The sequence below is a fragment of the Condylura cristata genome, unplaced genomic scaffold (genome assembly GCF_000260355.1).
Source record: "Condylura cristata isolate star-nosed mole 26May11 unplaced genomic scaffold, ConCri1.0 scaffold00005, whole genome shotgun sequence".
Taxonomy (NCBI): Eukaryota; Metazoa; Chordata; class Mammalia; order Eulipotyphla; family Talpidae; genus Condylura; species Condylura cristata.
Window position 1 is genome coordinate 9,218,868 of NW_004567106.1, and position 23,704 is coordinate 9,242,571.

Below are 23,704 nucleotides of genomic sequence, written 5' to 3' on the forward strand. Positions count from 1 at the left end.
AGCACAAGTTCATCCTCAGCCAGGGAGGTGACCCACATGGTGCAGCAGACCTCTCCTGACCTGCCCACTGCTCACCTTAACAGTGTATTTGGGTCGATCTGCCTGTTCTGCTCCCCACTCTATCTCTGGTGAATCCTCTCACCACACACACGTCTGGCTTGTACCCCAGTTCTTATATGCATAAATAAATAAATCTTTAAAAAAGAAATAGGGTACATTTCCCTAACCTGCAAGCTGGACAACTTTACTTAACAAAGTGATCAAAAGGCTAACCACTTCGAGGCCCTCCCTGGTGGCGCAGCAGGTTAAAGCACTGCACTGAGAAACTAAAGCCACTTCCGCATGAGTTCGATCCCTGCCTGCCCCGGAGGTGACCACATGGTGCGGCAGACCTCTCCTGACCCACCCGCTGCGCCCGTCAGCAGTGTACTTGGTCAATCTGCCTGTTCTGCTCCCCACTCTGTCTCTGGTGACTCCTCTCACCCTCTGCGTCTCTGTCCTGTACCCCAGTTCTGTATAAATAAATAAATAAATAAATCTTTAAAAAAAAAAAAGGCTAACCACTTCGAAACAGAATCTTCTGGTTACAAATCACAGGAAATTTTGTGGAATTTTTGAATATACTCTCCAAGTAAAGGGTCTGACTCTCTGTCCCTTTCTAGTCATGATATCCCTTAACTTCAGTGGATGTCCTTCATGAGAGACAGCACTGGGATTTACTTTAAAAGCCGGTAAGGCTGGGAACTATACACATACTCACTGACTGGCTCCTTTTCAAGTTCCTATGAAAATGAGGTATCTATTCTAAGCACAGGGCAGTAAATAATTATTAAAATGTATAATCTTCTACAATACAGGATAACTTTTACTTCTAGGCCCATTTGTTTCAAACTTTCTGAGACTGCATGGAATAGCCCAATGCTCTTCTCTAAGAAAGATCAGGAATTAAGTTTGTACTCATCCCATCTGTTTCTTCATCTTAAAAATGTTCTCCAGTTTTCTTCCTGCCACTTTTCCTGGATCATGACAGAAGTACACAGTTGAAGATTGATTTCAAAATAAGCATGTCAGTGCAAAAGAATGGTGGCTCTTGCAAGAATGCGGAGGTTTACAGAAATGATGTACCTCCTGTAAAAATCTTAACTGCTCAGAGTCTTGGTTTCATGGAATGCCTCTTTGGAATGATTTTTTTTTTTCAGTGGCTGCAATACATAAAGGCCACTGAAACTTGCTGTTACCCTCCCCCTGCTTTTTATAACCCCTGAAGTTCAGGTCAGTTTTCATGCATCTAAGCCCGGGTGGCAACTCTGGTTTAAATGCCATTTCATGCCTGATAAAATTTCATTAGGCATTTTAACTTTTAATTTCTTTTATTGACTTATCGTGCAGATGGAGAGAAATGTTTAGAAAAGGAAAAAAATTAGAGGGGGATTTACTGAAGTCATGTTTCAGTAAGGAAGGAAATACCATTGACTTTATTACAGCTGCCTAATGTTTTCCACAAACTGTAGAAATAATGCCTTGTATCGTGGTGACCTACAATAGCAGCTGACTGCTTGCACATGATGGAAATGCAATTTGGGCTTGCTAAAAATTAACTATTTAATGTCCTGGCATGCCTTTCTCACTGTATATGGTGTCTGGTTTGTTCTACATGCTCTTTTAAACTTCTGGACAGTCATTTGTTACAGTTTGAATGTGGGTATAGAGCTTCCTGAAAGCCAGGTGGGAATGGATGGGGAGAGACCAGCACAAACCCACTGTGTTTGCTAGGCCTAAACTGCCCTAAGAGCTGATTTCTACCGCCTCCTTCCTATCCCTCCTTCACCTGCTCCCTAGCCTCATGCAGCCCCGAGCTCACCCTCACTCCCTCAGCTGGGCTTTATCTGGTAAGTTCAGCGATGCAATAAAACAAAAAGGGAAGCCTTTGATTGCACAGACACACCTTTTGGAGAGATTCCAGCTAAAGAAGAATCCGTTAAGGAAAGCGAGACCAGTGTAGGGAGGTCTAGGTGCCCAGCATGAGGAAAATGCAAGCTTAGGAGGAAAAAATAATAACATGCTAGAATGGCGTTGGTGGTTTCAAGAAGTCTGGAGGGTGGAGGGAGTTCAAAAAGGAACTTGCCTAATGAGGCCTCTCTGAAGATTTACTGCTGTGGCTGCTGCAGAGAAGAGGATCCGGAGAAAAGATGTTCTGCTCTGACTAGCTTCACAGGAAGTCAGGCAGGGCTTGTGTGTTCTCTGGCAGGCAGAGAGACTGCTCAGCCAGCAGCATCTAGGGACTTTCGGTTTAATTGTTTTTAAAGAGCCTACTGTCCACACAGCATTTATGACCCTTGTACATATAGTTCTCAAGGCAGAAAATCAAATAGAAAAACCATTCTGGACAAAACCCATTCCCTAGTTTGTCCTAATAATGACCACATCGATTCTGGGAGGTACCCTCTCCTCCCCTAACTTTCTTCTTGTGTAGCTCAGGGTTCATGAACCTTGAGAATGAGACCGACTATCCTAGAGGGCAAAACCCCCTCTCTGTCCTTCACTCAGTAGAATGGGAAATGGCCTTTCCCTGTAGCCCAAAGTCTTTTAGAAACAAGGACTGAAAGTGCTACAAAACCCAACTATGCACTCTAACCGTCAGCTCCCTCCTTATCGCTAAAGGATTGACCAGAGATGACAACTTGTGGAAAATAATACCTTTCAGGTGAAAAGTATCTCTCCGCTTGGAGCAGACACCATCATGCCATTTTACTTAAGATGAAGCGCTTATTGAGCGTAAATGAATGATTTGCTCAAGGAAACAAAAATATGTGGCCTTAGACCCATCTGACCATTGAGGGGCACAGTGGACTGGCTGATGTCATCTTGAGAACTCATTCTGGGCAATAAATCAGAATCCTTTAAGGAAAAGAAAGAAAAATAGGGTTCTGGGTGTTTTCTCACAAAAGACAGGAAAGCAGCCCATCTGGCTGACGGTGTAAATCATAGTCAGTGAGGCAGAATATGAAAAGAGACCCAAAGTTCAGAATTCTGACCCCATGCCGCAAACTGGTTGAACCAGGCTCAAAAAAAGTGACTTGCTTACCGCGCAGGCTCGGTGGATCCGAGGTGGCCTCAGGGTGGGCTGAGCGCCCTTGAGTGGCGCAGGGAGAATTCTCAGCTGGCAGAGGCAGATTCTTTGCTCACTAGGAGGGGAGTCCCCACTCCACAGAGTGGTCTTGTGGCTGTACGTAGAAAGCTGCCTGTGTGTGTGTGTGTGCTTAGGACAGGTGAACAGGAACATTCAGCCCAGCTTCACTCGGCTTCACGTGCCTTGGTAGCATCCTGCGCATGCGCCGCGGCACGTGCCCATTGCCGTTTCCGTGTGCACTTGCGCATGCGTGCGCCTGTGACCATGCAAGAGAGAATGAGAAGTGACAGAAATTTGCTAATTAGTACAAAAGGTTGTTTCTTGGATGTTTCTCTGCTTTCTTCAATGAGTAGATATTACAAAAAACTTCTCCCTGAGGAAACTGATAATAACTTCATTAACGACCATTTTCATAAAAAGATGGAGCAGACTGCTTGTTGCCTACTGAATATATTTTCCCCTTTCTGATATTTTAGATATAGGAAAGGTAATTTGCTTACTAAGGGCTTTATTTCATGTTTCAGGCTCCTTTGCTGCTATGCTCTGGCCAGTAACCAAATAAATATGTTTTGTGTAACATCTAGGAAATTTCTTTAAAAGGAAAAGTGAACAGACAGCAGCTCTCTAGTCATTGTCATGCACAAAACTAGGTGCTGAGGAGATCAGAACAGGAAGCTAGAAGTCGCTTGTTTCTCTAATGACATCTTGTTGGGTTCATAAAGATTCTGGATTTCTATTCCCAGATTTCTTTTAGAAGAAAGAATAAATCCCTAATTTGTTTAAGCCAGGGACTGTATTAATAGTGGGCAAAGCCAATTCCTGATACAAAGACTGTTTGCCTTTTTCTCAGTATTAGACTACACAAAAATGTGAACACTATGACTATAAAAACAAGAATAGAAGATAGGTTCTAAACATCAGGGTAAGTTGTCACTCAACTATATTACATTCAACCTTTAGAAGTGCATGTCATAATCTAAAACGTCACAGACCCTTTTGGGAAAATACAGAATATCTCCTGAGGGAAATGCATATGCACATTTGCATAGGAAATCTTCACATAGAAAGTCAAGTGTTTTATGGAATAGGCAAAGCTTGGCCACAGAGACTTTGTTAAGGATATCTGTATTAGTTACAATTCCTTCAAAAGACAAAAAAGAAGAGACTAGACCTAATTTGACTAAGGGTCTGTATCTTCAGTCTTTCTACCAGGGAAAATTAGAACTAGATTGGGTTGCCTGGATAGTCATGTATCTTTCTAGGAATCTCCTAGGAGAGCAAACTATCTTTTGGATTTGTAGTTAGCAGGTGAGACATAAGGTACAGGGGGGCGGGGGGAAGGCATGCTTTTCTGGGGCCTGGTAAACTTTATGGACCCAGAGCTAAGGCATGGTATCATTGGGAGCTCACAGAGACTTCTGAGGCTATTGTGTAGTTCAAGATTAAATAAAGTAACAATATAATTTGCACTGTAATCCTGAACAAAGGATTTTGGGAAAGGCTTTGAGATCATGTGACCCCTCTTTGGAGAAAAACCGATTCCTGTTCACTGGAGTTCAGTAGATTTTGAATAGTTTCAAAGGACTGTGCATGTTGGTGTGACTCACTGACAAGACATTCTGAAGACTTGGTTGGTTAATGAAAATGTAACAAGATATGTTACTTATAGAGCAGCTGTTCCAATGTTTGGGCATTCCATTTCAAGCTGCTCTGAGCTGATCTAGTCCAAAGAGGCTTTACTGAAAGTATGTTGTAATAAACAGTGTCCATTGGGTGAATTTTCCTAAATAGTTGTTTTGTGCTTTATGTCTGTGGGAAAAGACATATGATATTTTGGAAACTATTTTGCTTTGATTTCCCAGCAAAGTAATCCTTCCTTTACAAATTCTAATTGTATGACACCATAGACCATGTTTAATCTCGGCTGTAAAATTGTATAGGACCTACAACCCTAAACCCCTTTTAGAGGGCATGTGTAACTCTTTTCTTTAACTCTTTATCATGCGTGCTTTCACCTGAAACTAATTCCATATCTTTCATTTCTTTCAAAAAACAAAACAAAACCTCACAAAGAAAGCAACAAATATCCACATTTTATATATTAATTTCAACTTCCAAGATTATGTGAAGGACTAATAACATAGTGTTTGGAGCATTTTATCATATTTTCATAGCAAACTAGAATATCATGGGTAGTCTTAAATTGTCCACGCACCTGTGGAGTGTGTTAAAATTCAGATTCCATGGCCACTTGGGCCATGTACTTTTAGTACATGGGTCCATTGTACTTTCAGACTGTTACAGAACCAAAGTGTTTTTTTTAAAGATTTTTTTTTATTTATGCATACAAGAACTGGGGTACAGGCCAAAAGTGCAGGGGGCGGGAGGATTCACGAGAAACAGAGCGGGGAGAAGAGGCAGATTCACTGAAACATACTGTTGAGGGGAGCAGTGGGTGGGTCAACAGAGGTCTGCCACACCATGTGGGTCACCTCTGGGATGGGGATAGAACTGATGCTGCAGTGGCTGTGGATCGCTTACACAGTGCTGTGCTTTAATTCATTGTGCCACCAGGGAGGGCCCCCAAAGTATCTTCTGATATAAGGGTGGGATTGTTTGATTATTTCATCTCATTCTTTCCATTTTAAGCCCTTGGAATACTAGACCAAATTTTAAAAACAATCCTGTGGGGGCCTTCCCTGGTGGCGCAGCAGGTTAAAGCACAGCCTAAGAAGCTAAAGCCACTTCAGCATGAGTGTGGTCCCCACCCCGGAGGTGACCCACATGGCGCAGCAGGCCTCTCCTGTCCTGCCCACTGCTCCTCTCAGCAGTGTACTTTGATGATCTGCCTGGCCTGCTTCCCACTCTGTTTCTGGTGAATCCTGTCACTGCCCCTGCACCTCTGGTCTGCACCCCAGTTCTGTATGCATAAATAAATAAATCTTTAAAAAAAACAACAACAACAATACTGTGTTAGAAAACAAAGGGAATAGTGACACAAGGGACAGACTGAGAGGAAAAAGTTTGGTTCTCATAATTACTTTACCTTGTAAGATGCAGGATTACATTTGACAAAACATGGGACGTATATATGTAGGGAATGTAGTCATTCATTGGAGGAAATTTATTTTACCCTTATTTTTATGATACCTCCTTAATACTGTCACCTTAAGATTTAAAATCACCCTCCTCTTCTCAGACTCTTTAAGTAATGATTACGTTGATGACAATATCAGGAAGAGAAACTTTCAAGCTCTTTTCAGATACTGCTCCATCTGCTACTTGTCATAAACCCACAGATGGTCTTGTCTCTCTTTAGGGGACTTCTAACATTCTTGTTTTACAATGTTAGGAATTATAATATATACAATATGCGTCTCTGAAAGTGTCATTTATATTTGTAATATACAATCCTTTAACCTAGAAACATGTATCATGTAAACTACAGATGTCTATTTTTTATATTTATGTGGAGGGTCTCAATTATTTGCTGTCTGCTTTCACTAAACCTAAGTGTGTATAGACTTTTTCTTTATGTATCTTCTGACTTTAATAGTGAGGGGTTGGGCAAGGCTGGGCAGAGAAATGGGGCTTCTCCTAAGCGGGCCTACACGGAGGTAGAGAGAGTAAGCACAGTAAACTGTTCAAGAAAGGTAAGTCCACTGCATTTATCATCAAGATAAAATGGGGTGTGAAAGGTAGGCCAGTGTGGCAGAAGGGGGCAGGAGCTGATATGTACAGGGAGAAAGCAGAGACCCCAGACCATTATTCTATAAGTGGGTCTAGGACTCTCATAACTCACTAATAGCATAAAATTCCATTTTCCTGACAAACTTTTGTGGGTTACATTTTGAATAGTCATTCAAGGCATTTGGCTCTTTCAGCTATCTTTAAACACAGAATCAGAAACTATAGGAACTTCTATTTACTCATAAAAGGACTTGAGATATCTAAAGGCAACTCACACCCAACTTTATATGATTTTGCTATAGCTTCTTTGCTGGTGGCACCACTAGCTAACATATGTTCATGTTGAGGTGTAAAGCCATACCCCCAAAAGTATATAGGGTTGTAAGTAAAAAATCAATAAAATTTGATTTAATTTTAAAATTCAATGTTGCTGATTAATCACATGTATTTTAACACATCTAGTACAATTCATTTTCAATTTGATATTGTAATATACCTAAAGATGTATTGTAGTCTTGTTCCTTTTTAAGATTTATTTATTTATGCATACAAAACTGGGGTATAGGCCAGAGGTGTTGGGGTGTTGAGAGGATTCGCCAGAGATAGGGTGGGGAGCAGAACAGGCAGCTTGACAAAGTACACTCCCGAGAGGACCAGAGATCACCTCCCAGGCTTGGGGATTGAACTCCTGCTGAAGCAGCTGCAGCCAGCTCCCTAATGCTGCGATTTAACCCGCCAAGCCACCATGGAAACCCCTGTTTGTTCATTTCTAACTATGTCGATGGCACAGAGAACAAGGAGGTTTAAATTGTTTGTGTTCAAAAATACATAACACATTTAAGTAAAAATTCAAATAATTTAGAGATAAAGTGATAAAGAATTTGAAATTTTTGATGTGCACTTTTATACAGGCTATGATACCACATATGGCTACATACCACAACTCCATGATTAGTTTCAGAAAGGAATTATGTATGTAACTAATATTTGTTGAATTACTTATTCTGTACCAGACTCTGCTGAGAGCAGTAACTAAAATAAACATGGTTGTTTATTGATGCTTTATTTACAATAGGAAAGACATGGAATCAACTCAAATGCCCAAAAGTAGATGACTGGATTAAAAAGATGTGGTACATATATGCCATGGAATATTACTCAGCAATCAAAAATGATATACACATGCCTTTTGCAGTAACATGGGTGGAGCTAGAAAGAAAAAGAAAAATACCAGATGGTGTGTGTGTGTGTGTGTGTGTGTGTGTATACATACATACATATATATATATATGGCAGGAGTATAAGGACCAGGTGAGAAAATAATAATCATAATGAACAACTATATACCAGTGACATTTTACAGAGGTGGAGTGGGAAATGGGATCAAAAATGGGGGAGGAAGTGCATTAGACTATGGTGATGGCACATGGGTGAATTGGTGGTGGGAAAACTGAGATGGAAAAAGGCACAAAATGATGTTTAAAAAAATAAGCTATTATATTATTTTAAAAAATAGTTTCTGTACTCAGGCATTCTGTCAGAGGGCAGATAACTTATAAGTGATAAGCAAGAAAAAAATTGCATTTTTTCATATTTATAAAAATATAAAGAAATTATACAGGTTTACCAAATTAAAAATAAGAATATATGGAGTTACATGTAATAATTAATATTTTAAAAATATAGTATCACGGCCCTCCCTGGTGGCGCAGCGGGTTAAAGCACAGCACTGAGAATCTAGGGCCGCTTCCGCATGAGTTCGATTCCCGCCTGCCCCGGAGGAGACCACATGGCGTGGCAGACCTCTCCTGACCCACCCGCTGCTCCCCTCAGCAGTGTACTTCCTTTATCTGCCTGTTCTGTTCCCCGCTTTGTCTCTGGTGAAGCCTCTCACCGCCCCTGAGCCTCTGGCCTGTACCCCAGTTCTGTATGCACAAATAAATAAATCTTTAAAAAAAAAATATAGTATCACTTGGATAGTTTAAAGTTAACTTGTAAAAATCAAATTAAACTTGTGATATCAAGAAGTTTTAGACAATACATGAAGACCAATTATGATTATTTGAATTTCTGATTGTTTGAATTTTTGTCAAGGGGGGTTTTATTGCACTTAACAATCACATTTTAGAATCAAATGTAGGCAGTGACAAAGATTATCATGGGTGCAGAAGGCCATAAACAAGGTTGTGACTAAGGAATGTGCTGGCTCTTTCCTTGGGTTTCAGTTATGACTGTAGACTGCTCTGCATGAAGGGAAGATATCAGGGACAGAGGAGAAATTTCAGTTCTCTACTGGCTTGATTTAGTGTTTGGGGTCAGGTAAATTGGTAAGATCCAGATTTTCTTGGCTATTTTATTTGCTTGCAGTATAGATATCACAAACATAAGACTTTCCCAGTTCCATATGGTCCACATTGAATGTCTTTTCTAAAGTTCTATCCTCAGCAGTGCTGAGCAATATCATCATGGAGGAAAAGAAGGCAACATAGAGGTGAAATTATTTCTACTTGAACTTTCATCCTTCTCCCCACTCTGGATAATTGATTGAATTGGCAGAGTATTCAGAGTGGAGAACATGAGACCCATCACATTCCTGGTTTTAATTGTAGTATTGCCACTAGTTGATTTTTCTTTATTACAGTAGATACATTAGAAAGTGTCTTCTTCCAAAACAACCAATTTCTTTTCATAAGTTTCTCCTAACTCACATGGCTTTTGTGGAGCAGACATCTTGTTTATCATGATATTGCTCATTAGCTACATTTAATTAATATATAGATAAGTACTTGACTACAGGGGCAGGAACATAACTAGGCTCCCTTTTGCAGGCTGTTACAGTGGCCATAAGTATCAATATTTGCCTTAGAGGTTGGAGTATGCCTTCAGCTGTGTCTATTCAAGCTCTCCCTAGAATAGATGAATTGAAATTCATAGAATTGAATCATTACCCTTTAATGACTAAAGCTGTAGGATATAAAAACCTTGTTGCTGTAATTACTCATGTTTCCTTCCACTTGGGGAATAACATATAGTGAGCAAATACGAAACTGACTGACCGAGCAAGCAACTGAAGCAAGATAGGGTGTACTTAGTGCACTGGTTTTAATTGTTCCTAAGATTGATCAGCATCTCTGTCCTGTCCAAGGTGTGTGTGAGTGCTCAAAATTCACACCCTTAAAAAACCCTTAAGGTTTAAATTAAATTTTTGCATAAGTCTTTACAAATTTTTCTTTTGTTGAGTTTAATCTATCACATTGTATTGGAAACTTTTTATGCCAATGAAATCTTTATGTCATAAAGCAAGTTAAAAATCTATCAATTGAGTGAAAGTTAAAAAACATACAGGTATTTTTACACCTGATTCTTTGCACAAGACTAAAGAACAGATGGTAAGGCAAAAATCATGAAAGAAAGTGCAAGTTGTACTCAGATGACAAGTTGGTGAATAGCTTTCTAAAGAGTTTTTTTTTTTTTATAGATATCTAACACTAGAAAGACTGACATTTTTTTCTCATATAGTACATTGGTGGAATACTTTCGTTTCCATTTAACCCACTTTTAAAAGGTATCTGCAGTCACTTCCTAGTAACAGTTTCTATCATATTGTTGACAGTGAATGTTTCCTGATGAATGCATACAATACCTCTACCTTTGTTTTTTGTTTTTTTTTTAAGATTTATTTATTTATTCATACAGAACTGGGGTACAGGCCAGAGATGCGGAGGGTGAGAGGATTCACCAGAGACAGAGCGGGAAGCAGAACAGGCTGATCAATGAAGTACACTGCTGAGGGGAGCAGCAGGGCGGACCAGGAGAGGTCTGCCACGCCATGTGGTCACCTCCGGGGCAGGCGGGGATCGAACTCATGCGGAAGTGGCTTTAGTTTCTCAGTGCAGTGCTTTATTTAACCCGCTGCGCCACCAGGGAGGGCCTAATACCTCTACCTTTAAGGATCAGAATGTTTCATTTAATTGACCTTATTTCGCTTTTGGTTTTAAAGTATTTATTTAATTGAACTTATTTCAGCTTCAATTTCAAAATATAGGGCATATTGAAATTTAAAATGAAAATTTGAAACTCTTTGGCATATCTATTGTTACTGTCCTGCTCTTTATTTTTAACCAGTTTTCATTCATTAAGAGCCCAGAGTGAAGCTTTGGTCCAGCATTTTCCTCATTAACCAGTTAACAGACCTGAATTTTCTTACTTGGAAAGGAGCTGATGATGAGAATCACAGAATATCTTGATACTTTGACTCTTGGAATATGACCATGATCCATTGCACCCAATTTTATGTTTGAGTTTTTATTTGTAACTGTTTATAACAATTGATATTTCAAAACTTTTATTCTTTCTTAGGATCTTCCAAAGAACCAAAAGAAATTTTATTTACTCCTTTCAATAGAATAAAACCTATTTTAATCTTAATTACCATGTTTCCATTGAACCCTGTATAAACTGTATTATTACATTATGGAGCCTTTCCACTTTGCTCTTTCAAGAGACTAGGAATGACTTTATAATTACTCATTAAATACTCCCAACTATGCTAAAAAAGATGAAAAATTTATAAGCAAGTGGAAGAATGAAAGAATGAAAAGGAATAAACACGAAAGCATCAAGTTTCAGTTTTCTTGTTTTGTTTCTCAAAGTATTGCATCATTTAAAAATAGAGAAAAAAAGAGGAGAGTGTAAAAGAAGGTATTGACATACCATCTTTACAAGCTTTTTAAAGTTTTTGTTTAACACAGTTGAGATTTTGATTTTTTTCATTGTCTGCCCATAAGGACAAAGAAAAGGAAGTTGAAAGAGGAAATCATTAGGTGAGACAAGATGAAAGCAATGATACTGAGAGCGGTACTCAATCTCTAATGATGATAGTAAAAATGATCACAAAAATAAGCAGTTACAAGCAGGGAACAGAGGAAGGAGGAACCCCATGAACTCTGTTGAAGGACTATTGATGCCTTGCAGTTGGGTGTGGAGTGCTAACATATGTTTGAAGAGATGTGAAACTATACTGCTAAAACATAGACAATGCTGTCTACCAAGGTTACCTTAATAAAGATCATTTAATATACAAAACCGGGATTGTATTTTAAGTGAGAAATTTTTATGGCATATGAGTTATATATCCAAATTGTGATAAAAAGTGAAACGAAAAGAAATGGAATATCAACTATGAGCCATTAGATGACAATATTCATGATGAAATGTATTTATTCCCTTACTCTCAAGAATCAATGAATAAAACAATTCATTTTTAAGGATCAAAGGAAAATGTGATTTTCTCATCCAGTTAGTCATTCAATGGGAAGGACTTCACTAGACAATATCCTGCAATAAGAATATAGAGCATTCCATTTTACTTGTGAGAGTAATCTTGCATTACTTCAAAATTTACTTGATACAATTTACAAGCCAATGATCTTTCAAGATCATTGAAAGGGGGCCCTCTTTAGTGGCATAGAGGGTTGGAGCACTGTACTGTGAACCTAAGCCAAGCTGTGGCCACTTCAGTGCCAGTTTGATTCTAGCTCCTGTCTAGCCCACTGCTCCCTTCAGCAGTGTAATTTGTTGATCTGGCTATTCTGCTCCCCACTCAGTCTCTGGTGAAGCCTCTCACCACCCCCACACCTCTGGCCTCCAGTTCTGTGCAAAAATAAATTAGTCTTTAAAAAACAAAACAAACAAAAAAACTTTATTCATCTATAGGTGTATTATCTGAAAAAAAAAGTTAGGAAAATAAAGAATCCCATGACTGTGAAAAATAATATATTACCCAAATGCAACAATTTGTATTTGTTTTTTTTTTTTTTCAATTGAGGTAACATTGGTTTACAACACTATAGGATTTAGAGGTATATATTCACACCTTTTCAGATGTATGTACCACACCAAGCCCACCACCAAGACACCCAAATGAAACTTGTAATAAGCCTACTTTCTGTTTCCAAAAGCCATTGCAACTCAATTGCTTTGAAACTTGCAGCTTTATGCAACACCTATATTTTACTTCTTGCTGACCCTGTTCAGTTGATAGTTTCTGTTTCTACTGAAGCAAGTGCATCTAGACACAATATGTTTAAAATTTATAACACATATGCAAGGGGTTTATGCAGCATAAATTTGTATTGCTGACAATTTTCGAATAACATGAATGACCGTAGCTATACAAACAACTAAATAAACCACCATACATTGTTATTCTGAAATATTATAGAGTCACTAAAAAGAATGGCTACAGTGGCATGAAATGCGGTCTATGATATGTATTTCTGGATCAAAAGGAGGTTACAGAAGAATATATTTAATAAGATCCCAATTACTGGAGTAAATTATCCCTATGTGAATTGATTACATATTATTTCACTTATACATGCACATATAATATGCATACATATATTCATGTTTATATGCAATGTATATATATAAAAAACTCTCTCTCTTACACACTCATACACCTACACAGAGGAACACTGGTTCCTGGGACAGTAACAGCATAGCAGACCATTTACTAAACAAATTTAGGTCGAAGAGACAGTCCTGTGGTACTACAAAGGAACACAGTGTGTGTGTCCTGTGCGAAATGAGAGGAGGCGAGCAGTTCCTGGAAGGGTGACCAGCTCATCTGTAAACTGATCGCACACCAATCCCCCTGCTGCGGGAGCCCAGCACCTAAACTGGGAAGGCCAGGGAAGCGCCTTCCCCTGAGGCCCGCTGGGCAGAGACTTGGGAACATAAAACACATTCCAGCGGTTGGCATCTGGACACGCAGCTGCCAGGCATAGCCAGTGTGTGGCCATAGGGTCGGGAGGAGCGGGGAGGGTGAGTGAAGTGGGTAGGGCAAATCCAGAGCCAGGGCTTAGTAAAACTTCCACGGGCCATGTTGGCTCGGCCTGCTCTGGCCTGGTTAAGGAGAACAGCAGTTCTATCCAGAAAGTATACTGCAGGAGGTTGGAATCCCCCTGGGGGGGCAATGGCTAGGAGACTAGCTTTGGCACTCCGGAGACTAGGAGGTGGGGGGAGGACTCCAAGTACCTTTATCTTCCTGACTCAGGCCAAAGGGAAACCCCAGAATTACCACAAAGCTATTCCAGTGCTGCCTTGGTTCACAAATCAAAAATTTGGGGAAGATGCTTTCATCTAGCACTTAGGAGTTTGCGTCTGGTTGTGTGTGTGTGTCCGTAGGCATATTTTAAAGAATGAATTATCCAGATTTTCATCTTTGCAAATAGATGGGGGCGGGGTTCCCGGCTAATGCCTATTAGAAGTTCAAGGGATTGGTTTGCACATGAGAGAGCTTTAGGAATAAGAAACTGCTGAAATGATCTGGTTGCAGCTTCTGAGGAACATTTTACTGTGGATTCTCTTTTAAATTTCTGTTCATTTGAAAGCCAGTGTGGTTAAATTAACCAAAATCTAAATTAAAAAAAAAATTCCTTGAGTCTTCCAGGCCTACTTCACATCATCAAACTAGGCCCGGCTGGAGGCCCCATTAAAATGGCAGCTCCCACTGAGAGAGAGACAAAAGCCCCCTCTCTGAATGGGGATGCTGAAACAGTGATGGACTCTCAGAACTGCTTTTTTTTTTTTAATCCATTAAAAAAAAAGTTACCTCTGCATTGACTGTGAGAGAGTATTTATTTAGCTCTCCACACTGTGGGAAACAGAGGCGGTCTCCCTTATAAGGACACCCAGACCTTCTTGGGAGAGGAGAGAAATATGAATCCATAACATGGCTGAACAAATTCTTCCTCGCAACTGAATTCATGGAATGTTTCAGACGTGAACAGCTTAATTTTGGTGTGGTCTGGGACAAATTAATATGACTCAAATCCCACCTCACACAGGAAGTTTTTCCTGATGAATTGGGTGGGGTGAGTACACTCACTTCCTTCAAAATTCTAACAGTTGTCTCTAGTACATTTAAATGTGACTCCTCCTTTCCCCCAGCAAGGGAAAAAAAAAAAATTAAAGCAATAGAGAAACCAAAAACAAATTAAAATATGTACCTTATAAAAACATAACTGTGCAAAGTGTTTCAGCATATGTGAGATTTTAGGTTACATGCATATGTATTTATACAACAGAATAATAGCTTCTAGAAGGTAATCCAGAATTGTATTTTGGGAGTAAATATTTCATAGATTTTGAAAGCTCTTCCAGTGTTTCTCAGGAAGCACCCCTGATAGTTATTCCAATCATACAGGCGAGGGATTTACAAGGAAGTATTCTCTTCTTCTGGAAGATGAACAAATCTTTCACCTTAACACCTAATCAGACATTTCTGTTCTCTTGCATTAGAATTCAGTCTCTACCAGTGATGGATAATTACTTATGCCTCAAAATGAACTTCAGTGTCTTCCTCTCTAGGATAAAATTTCTTTGCTTTTGCAAAAGGGGAATAAAATAATTACTACCACATATGGGAGTGGATTCTTTAGTGACAGCTCCTGTGCACATTAGATACAGGGCTGCAGACTCAGGAACCCACTTGCAGATTGAATTTATGGAAGGGAGTGGTGAGAAAGATTACTTCTCAATGATCAAAATAAAAATCACTTGTATTTGGCTTTGAAATGCATCATGTGCTTATTCTATCTACAGATGTATACATGTAATTTTGCTTGGACTCAGTTAAATTTAGATTATTTTCTCTGAACAATGCTAAAATGAGAGAGGGTCTCCAAAAAGCAAGATGGGTTGTTAGGGACTTAGGGGCAAGATATCATTTTTGATGCTCTGAGGTAATCAAATGAGAGTGGTAAGACTTCACAACCATGAAATGTGGACAGAACTAGCAGGATAACACCACCATGTGGGACTATCTTTGTTGTTCCTAGTTTCCTATTTCTGCTTAGGTTTCTCAGAATATGTGTAGTTTTCCACTTTATCTGTAGTACATTGCTTTTCTATCAATATACTATTTGGTCAAGCATCAACAGGAAATATATATGTGTATATATATTATATTTATATTTTATATATTATATATATGTCCTTAGTAATAGATTTTCAAACCCATCAAAGCACCCCTTTAAAAAAAAATAAAAGCAAGAAGAAGCCTATTTTACATATTCCAATGTGTGAAATAATACTAGGGCATCTTAATGAATTGGGGAATATTTATTGGGTTTTAGGAGCTCATTTGAGAACCATTGTGTTAATATGAATCTTTTTTATAATAGTTTATTTTTACATATTTTTGTGCATTTTTCCATCTCAGTTGCAATCCCCTTGGGTTTCTCATCACCAATCACCCATGTGCCATCACCATAGTCCAGTGCATTTCTCTCTCCCCACTGTTTAACATGAATTTTTAAACTTTAAGAGCAAGAGATGTCCAAATTGTCTGAGAATACAAAGGGACAGTAAAAAACACAGTTGTCCAAAAATATCAGGGAAATGGGATCACTGTGGATGAGAACACCTGCTTGATAATCCAGATGCAGGATGATAGTTTGCAGCAGTTGGCCAAAGGTCACGGGGATATTTTATGACCAATTCAATTTTTTCCTACTTGCAAGCTACTGTATAATGCTGTCATTGGTGTCTGGCAGGCCTTTGGAATCAGGCTGTATAGCGCTCTAATCAACTTTAATGATCTAGCATTTAGAACGGAGTGAACATTTTTATATAGAACAGAGCAACTTTCTACATTGTTCTCTGCTGTCACAAAACTGAGTATGGTTCTCAGGGATATTTTTATGTTGATAATAATCATTCTTTATATTTATTCAGCCCGATATGCATGGTTTAAACACCATTACTGCTTTCTGGCACTGGACGTAGGACATGACATCCCTGACCAGTAAATCCCTTGAATGAGTGCATTTTCCCCCTCTGTGCGTGTCTCCTTCTCATCCATTGTCTGTCTTCTTTTCATGCCTGTCAGGCGGTGGCCATGACTGTGCACTTATAAAGGTCAGTGACCCAGCAGAGAGGGCAGGCCCTGCAGAAGGCGTGTTGATGAAGCATTTCAATGCACACTGAATTTGTTAGCTCTCTGGCTCACTCCCGGGGCAGACTACAATTGTTTGCTGTGTGGCATGGCACCCACCCGGAACTCTTATGGTATGGGCCATTTCGGATAGGAATCTTTAAACCACATCCTACAAAATAAACATCCCACATTTCCCAACTCACTAAATTCCTTGACCTGACTCTCCTTTCCTTCACTTGTACAGTAGACCCAATGAAACGAATGAGAACAGAGGTTCCCTTATTTGCATAAATGGTCAGTCATGGGGGTGTTTTTAAGGGCTTGCTTGTAAAACTGGGTGGCCACAGAGAGAGTAAACTAGCATCTTTCAGGTTGAAGAGTTTAGAAGACTGAATCTTAAGTTTCCTTCTATTGCACATACTAAATTAAACAAAAGCTGACATAGTATTTTGATTGAGACTATCTCAAGGGAAGCACGTATTGGCTTCTCTCTTTGGAACACTTAATTTTTAGTAAAATACTAACCTAGATGTGGAAATCGGTGATTCAAAAGGGAAAGATTTATTTCCAAATTTCAAGTGTTTCGTGCAAGCAAAGAAGGTAGCTTCTTTGCAGAAAATGGAAAATTTATCTTTACATGTTCTGGATCGAGTCATGCTTAGTAGGTTATACCAGATTATCCTACTCATAGGTAGCAATGATAAACTCTGAATAAAATATTTAAAAGACCGCTATTTAAATGTACTGGAGAGAGGTGATAGCATACAGAAACTGGAGGAAATTTCAATTTTAAACTAGGAATCACATTGGATAAGACCAATGTGTTTATAATATTTTCTGAGGGTACTCTACAGTCCACTTGGTATAGGACAACTAGAACTAAGTGAAAGTCACAGTTACTGCCTTGAGGATTGGAATATGCCACTTGGGGCTATCTTAGTGACTGGGAATTGAGGGATGAAAATTCCAAAAGTGGTATCATAGAGGGAGTAGTAGTTCCCAAATCTGATATACCATCTTAGTCCTTTGCTCCCCCACAACTACAGATGTGCAGAATGATTCCAATGAGCTCAAAGGCAAACTAAAGCTGACAGAAAGAACAAAATGTTACTTGTGAGAGAACTGCAAATTGAAACCATGGCATTATTTCATACCAAATCTGGGCATGAAACTTGATAGAATATTGATGGGAACATAAACTAGTCCCATTTACATGGTAATTTCTTAAAAACTTAAATATACAATAACCTACCACTCAGTAATTCTATTTGGAAGTACTTACAGGAACCAAAAAATAGGTCCACAAAAAGAGGTATATAAGACTATGCATGGTTGGGTTTTGCTATAAGTCAGTATAAGATCGTTTTCTAAAGTGATATAAACAGTCTCTATTACACTCACATTGTATATATGAGACGTGAAATTTACAAGAGTTTAACCTCAAAAATGTTTACAAAGCCAACAAATCTGTTAAGATAGCAGTCCTTCTCAATGCAATCAGAATTCCAAAGAGTTATTTTGAGGATATGAGCAAATGGATTTGAAAGACTATGGAGAGTCAATAGACTAAGGATAGTGAATACAATATTGAAGAACAAAATTGGGGGCTAATACACTGACTTTGAGACATGCGAGATATAACGTTATCATAATCAAGAACAAATACACATTATCAGTGGACCATTATAAAGAGCCTAGAAGTAGACCCACATTGAGTCAATTGACCTTTGACAAAATAGCAACAGCACACAATGGGGAAAAACAGTCTTTTCAACAAATGGTGCTAAAGCAAGAGAACATATACATGCAAAGACAGGTGAAATGAATAAATCTAGACATAGATCTTACACCCTGACAAAGATTAACTCAAAATGTGGAAAACTTGAGTGATCCTGAGTACGGTGATGACTTTTTTTTTTTTTAAAGATTTATTTATTTGTTCATACAGAACTGGGGTACAGGCCAGAGGCTTAGGGTGGTGAGAGGCTTCACCAAAGACAGAGTGGGGAGCAGAACAGGCAGATCGACGAAGTACACTACTGAGGGGCGCAGCAGGCGAGTCAGGAGAGGTCTGCCACCACATGTGGTCACCTCTGGGGCAGGCGGGAATCAACTCAAGTGGCTTTAGCTTCTCAGTGCAGTGCTTTAACCCGCTTCGCCACCAGGGAGGGCTACAGTGATGACTTTTTATTTAGGTCATCACCGAAACCATAATCCATGAAAGAAATAATAAATAAACCTCATTTCATCAAAACTAAAAATTTCTATTCTTTGAAAAGTAATGTCAGGCCCTCCCTGGTGGCACAATGGGTTAAAGCACAGCACTATGAAGCTGTCTGTAGTTGCTTCAGCACAAGCTCAATCCCTGACCAGGGAGGTGAACCACATGGTGCAGCAGACCTCTCCTGTCTCACCTATTGCTCCCTTCAGCAGTGTATTTCAGTCAGTCTGCCTGTTCTTTATGATCCCTACTCTGTCTCTGGTGAATCCTCTCATTGTCTTTGCACCTCTGGCCTGTGCCCTGGTTCTGAATGCATAAATAAATATATATTAAAAAGAAAAGTAATGCCTAGCAAGAAAAGTAATGCCTAGCCACAGATTAAGCAAAAAATATTTGCAAAAATGGGTCAAAGACCATTACAGACACTTCACCAAAGAAGATATATATGTTCTGGAATATCCCAAATCCAAACACTGACATCAAATGCTGATGAAACTATGGAATAACAGGGACTTTCATTTATTGCAATGGAAATCCAAAATGGTATAACTACTTTGAAAGGCAGTTGGGTGATTTCTTACAAAACTACACATATTCTTACCATGCAATCCAGCAACCACACTCCTTGGTATTTACCCAAAGAATCTGGGAACTTACGTTCCTCACAAATGTTTTATTCATAATTGCCCAAACTTGTAAGCAAACAAGGTGCCTTTTCGTAGATAAACAGACAAATTATGGTACATCTATACAAAAGAATATTATTTGTCACTACAAAGAAATAGGCCATCAGCCATGAAAAAGCCATAGAAGAACACCTAAAATGTGTATTACTAAAAGAAAGCAGTTAGTCTGAAAATGGCTACATATTATATGATTCCAACTATGTGGTATTCTGGAAAGTCTTTGTCTATTTTGTGGAAGAAAAAAAAAGTTACTAACTGGTAATGTATAAATCCCCAGAGATCATTGAAGAACAAATTGATAGGGCCTATCAAAACTCCAGTAACACTAGTCCCAGCAGCTCCCCAGGGAGGCTCCCATCCCAGTAAACTGCAGGAGTAGACAAGGGCAATGATTTCTCAGTAGCATGGCCTTGAATAGGGAGAAATTGGAGCAAGTGTAAATATCTATTGATAGGGAAATCTTCATTACATTATAACATACCAATGTAAACAAATACTGTCTAGGTGCTAAAAGATCTATCTCATAGAGATCTATGAGATAGGTTTGTGTGAAAGAAGCAGGATATAGAGCAATGTGTACAATATTATCCCAATTTTGTAGAAACAACTCCCTCCTATCTCCTTCCTTTTTTTCTTTGTAAGTGCACGAAAATGCCCTGAGAATATGAACCAAACTTATCAGCAGTTACCACCTGGACAGCGGGGTACTGAGGTGGGAAGTGACAACTTGAATTTTTTTTTTTACTGTAGATATGTCTATATTATTAGATTTTTCTTGTCAACAATTATGTGGTTGCTTTGTAATTTTAAAATGAAAATCAAAAAGAAAGGAATGAGAAAGAAGAAAGCAGATAGTGAGGAAAGAAGAATGAAGGAGGGAAAGAGAGAGGGAGAGGACAGGCTTCTGTAATGAGGCAGTTACTAATCTTCAGTGCTCAGGATGGCTCAGGACTCAGAGAAATACCCATCTAGTCCACGCCTTAACTTCTGGTAGGGCCAGAGTTGACCACTCCTGACTACTGGGGATATTTCTTATTTTTGAAGACAGCAGAGTAGATAGAGTAAATTGTACAGTTTTCCTTGGCAGCCTATTTATTTATGCATACAGAACTGGGGGACAGGCCAGATATGCAGGGGCAGTGAGAGGACTCACCAGAGACAGAGTGGGGAGCAGGATAGGCAAACTGATGAAAGACACTGCTGAGGGAAGGAGCAAGACAGGAGAGGTCTGCTGTGCCATGTGGGTCACCGCGCTGGCCAGTGACTGAACTCCTATTTCGTAGTGCTGTGCTTTAACCTATTGTACCAGGAGGGAGGGCCCCTTGGTAACCTTTTCCACATGGTAATCTTTACTGGTAGGTATTACTTTCCTTCACCTGAGTACTTCTGTCCCGAGTGTAGACACAGAACAGCTGATCATCATCAACTCAGCAATGTTAATTGTCAATTACTCAACTGTTCCCTATTAGGGGAGAAGCAGGACTTGGATAAAGAACATCCTCTCCTATTTTCAGGTTTCCTTTCTTAGAGTCCATTGCTTTTAAGCTCACAGAATTTGAAGATAAGAGATGTACAGGTTCCTTCCTCTCGTGCGCACCCAAACCCCCACCCCACCCACCATTAGTGCCTTTCTGTGAAAACTTTTGTAAGGTAAAAATGGCTTAAAGAGAAGACTTAATTCTGAACGTGTATGGGAAAGTTTTTACCATTCCCAGATACTACCCCCATCATTCCAAATCATACTAAACAATACATCAAGCCTAAAATAACAGTGACATACAGTAACCCCAAGAATGACATGACAAGTACACACCTGTAAAAAGCAGTTTCAGCGAAGGAGATTAGGGGGCGCCACTCTATTGATCAGCTGACTGCAAAACAAAAGCTGATGCTAAGCTTGCTTTTCCTATACAAGGGAATGTGCTCTTCAACTTTTCTTGGCTAGGAAAAATGGTGCTATTCAGTTCTTCTGGTATAGAAAAGTGGCACTTCTGGAACGTGCAAAGGGGGAGGAGGACCCTGGTGTAAATACAGCACAGTCTGGGGATTGACATAACTGAAAGCCCACCTCCAGTTCCTACTAGCTGTGTGCCCTTGGGCAAGACAAATGTCAGAGCTCAGTTTCCTCATTTAGAAGACAGAATCGTAACAATGATGACAAGATTTAATAGTCCCTCCTGCCTTACAGGCATGTTGAAGGATTAGAAAATTGATTAAAGCATCTTGTTCACAATATGATCACGATTATATTTATCTAACCCATGAAAGATCCAGAATGCTAGTGGAGTAGACTGGAGATAAGAGCTCATATGTTCTCCAGGTAAAATCTTCTTATATTATAGAGACATTTGTTTGAGAGTTTCTTTACCATAATGTTTTGGGCTACTAATAATTTACCTGACTACTTCTCATTGCTGCCTTCCTCATTGAGATTCACCTTGTAGTTCAGGTGAGCCTGATCTACAGATTCCAGGACGTGAAGGGTTATTCTCTACATGGGGATGGTAGAAATTTTATTCCTTTAGCCACACTGGGAAGATTCAAACTAGAGGAAATGAGATTAAAATTCGTCAGGAGGGATTTAGATTAGACGGGAAGAAGAACTTCCTGACTGATGATTTCCTTCCCTGCTGTCTTTAAAAATAGAAAAGTTCTCCATTTGTAAATTTTTAAGATGCAAGCAGTTAAAATAGATGGTTTCTCAAATCTCTTTTTAATATGAGTATTCTTTTTGTCACAGGGCCATATTTTAAAGGGAAACTCGCTTTATGTATGTATGTGAATTGAAGACAATTTAGAGGACTTTCCCCCCTTCCCAGTGTAACAGGAAATGCTTTCTGTCTTGTCTTTGTCTCTTAAAAATTCTATAAAATCGCACAAACTGAAAAAGAATTAATGAAAAATATACAGGAGATTTTGTAAACTATTGTGTGAAAAAAATTAAATTTGCACAGCACATTAAAATTATTCGCTATAATATAATTACTTCCTCATTATTAGATATTTACGTCAAACCTTAAAGGTCCTAGAACTGGATTTGAAATCTAATTCTTGGATTGGGTAGTCGTTGGTGTAATTTGACGCCACCATGCTGACAAATGAGAAAAACTATAAAGTAATACTGCCATCTAGTGGAATATGTGTATTACTGCCACTGTTTGAGGTGGCGCCCACACTCCTATAAATTGGTTGGACAGGAACGGAGGGTCATTTCTTATTTTCAGAGTTATTTTTTTAAAGGTTTTAAAACTCACATTGGCATTTTAAGAGTTTCATACTGTACCGACTTAGCTAGCCGGGCGTTTCACATTGGCATTTAAAATGATTATTTTATTGGTAGTGTCTTTTTAAAAAATACATGTACTTAGGCATACAAGAACTGGGGTGTAGGCCAGACTCAACAGAGACAGAGTGGGGAGCAGAGAAAGCAGATCTACTGAAATACACTGCTGAGGGAAATGGCGGGAGATCCAGGAGAGTTCTGCTGAGCCATGTGGGTCAGTTCCCTGGCCCAGGATCAAATCCAAGGTATAGTAGCTGGAATAGCTTGAGTGCTATAACCCCTATGTCACCAGGAAGGCCCTTTGTTGTTATATCCCTAATTAACTTTTCGTGTGGTAATGGAATGTGACCTGTGTGATGATGATTTGGAATTTCAAGAGACTTGTTTCGAAAGCTGGTCTGTGCTAGCATTTGGTTGTTGCCTAATTGCACAGGTACACATATGCTTTCTGTTTCTGCTTTATTTTTTGTTTTTGCGAGATTCGATGTCATACACAGAATTCTAAATACTAATTTGGTTGTTCAAATTTTCTATAGCCTAAAAATTTGGGGCTGGGGAATTTATTCAATGTGTGATATTCTGATACAGATGATATAAAATATATACCAGGATGGTATCTATGTTGTTAAATGCACACAAATTTGTTGCAATTGAATCCTCATAGTGAAAAGTTTGATTCTTAATTACATAGTTTCTCTATTGTATTGTCTGTTGCCTTACATTCCATTTTTTAAAAAGATTTATTTAT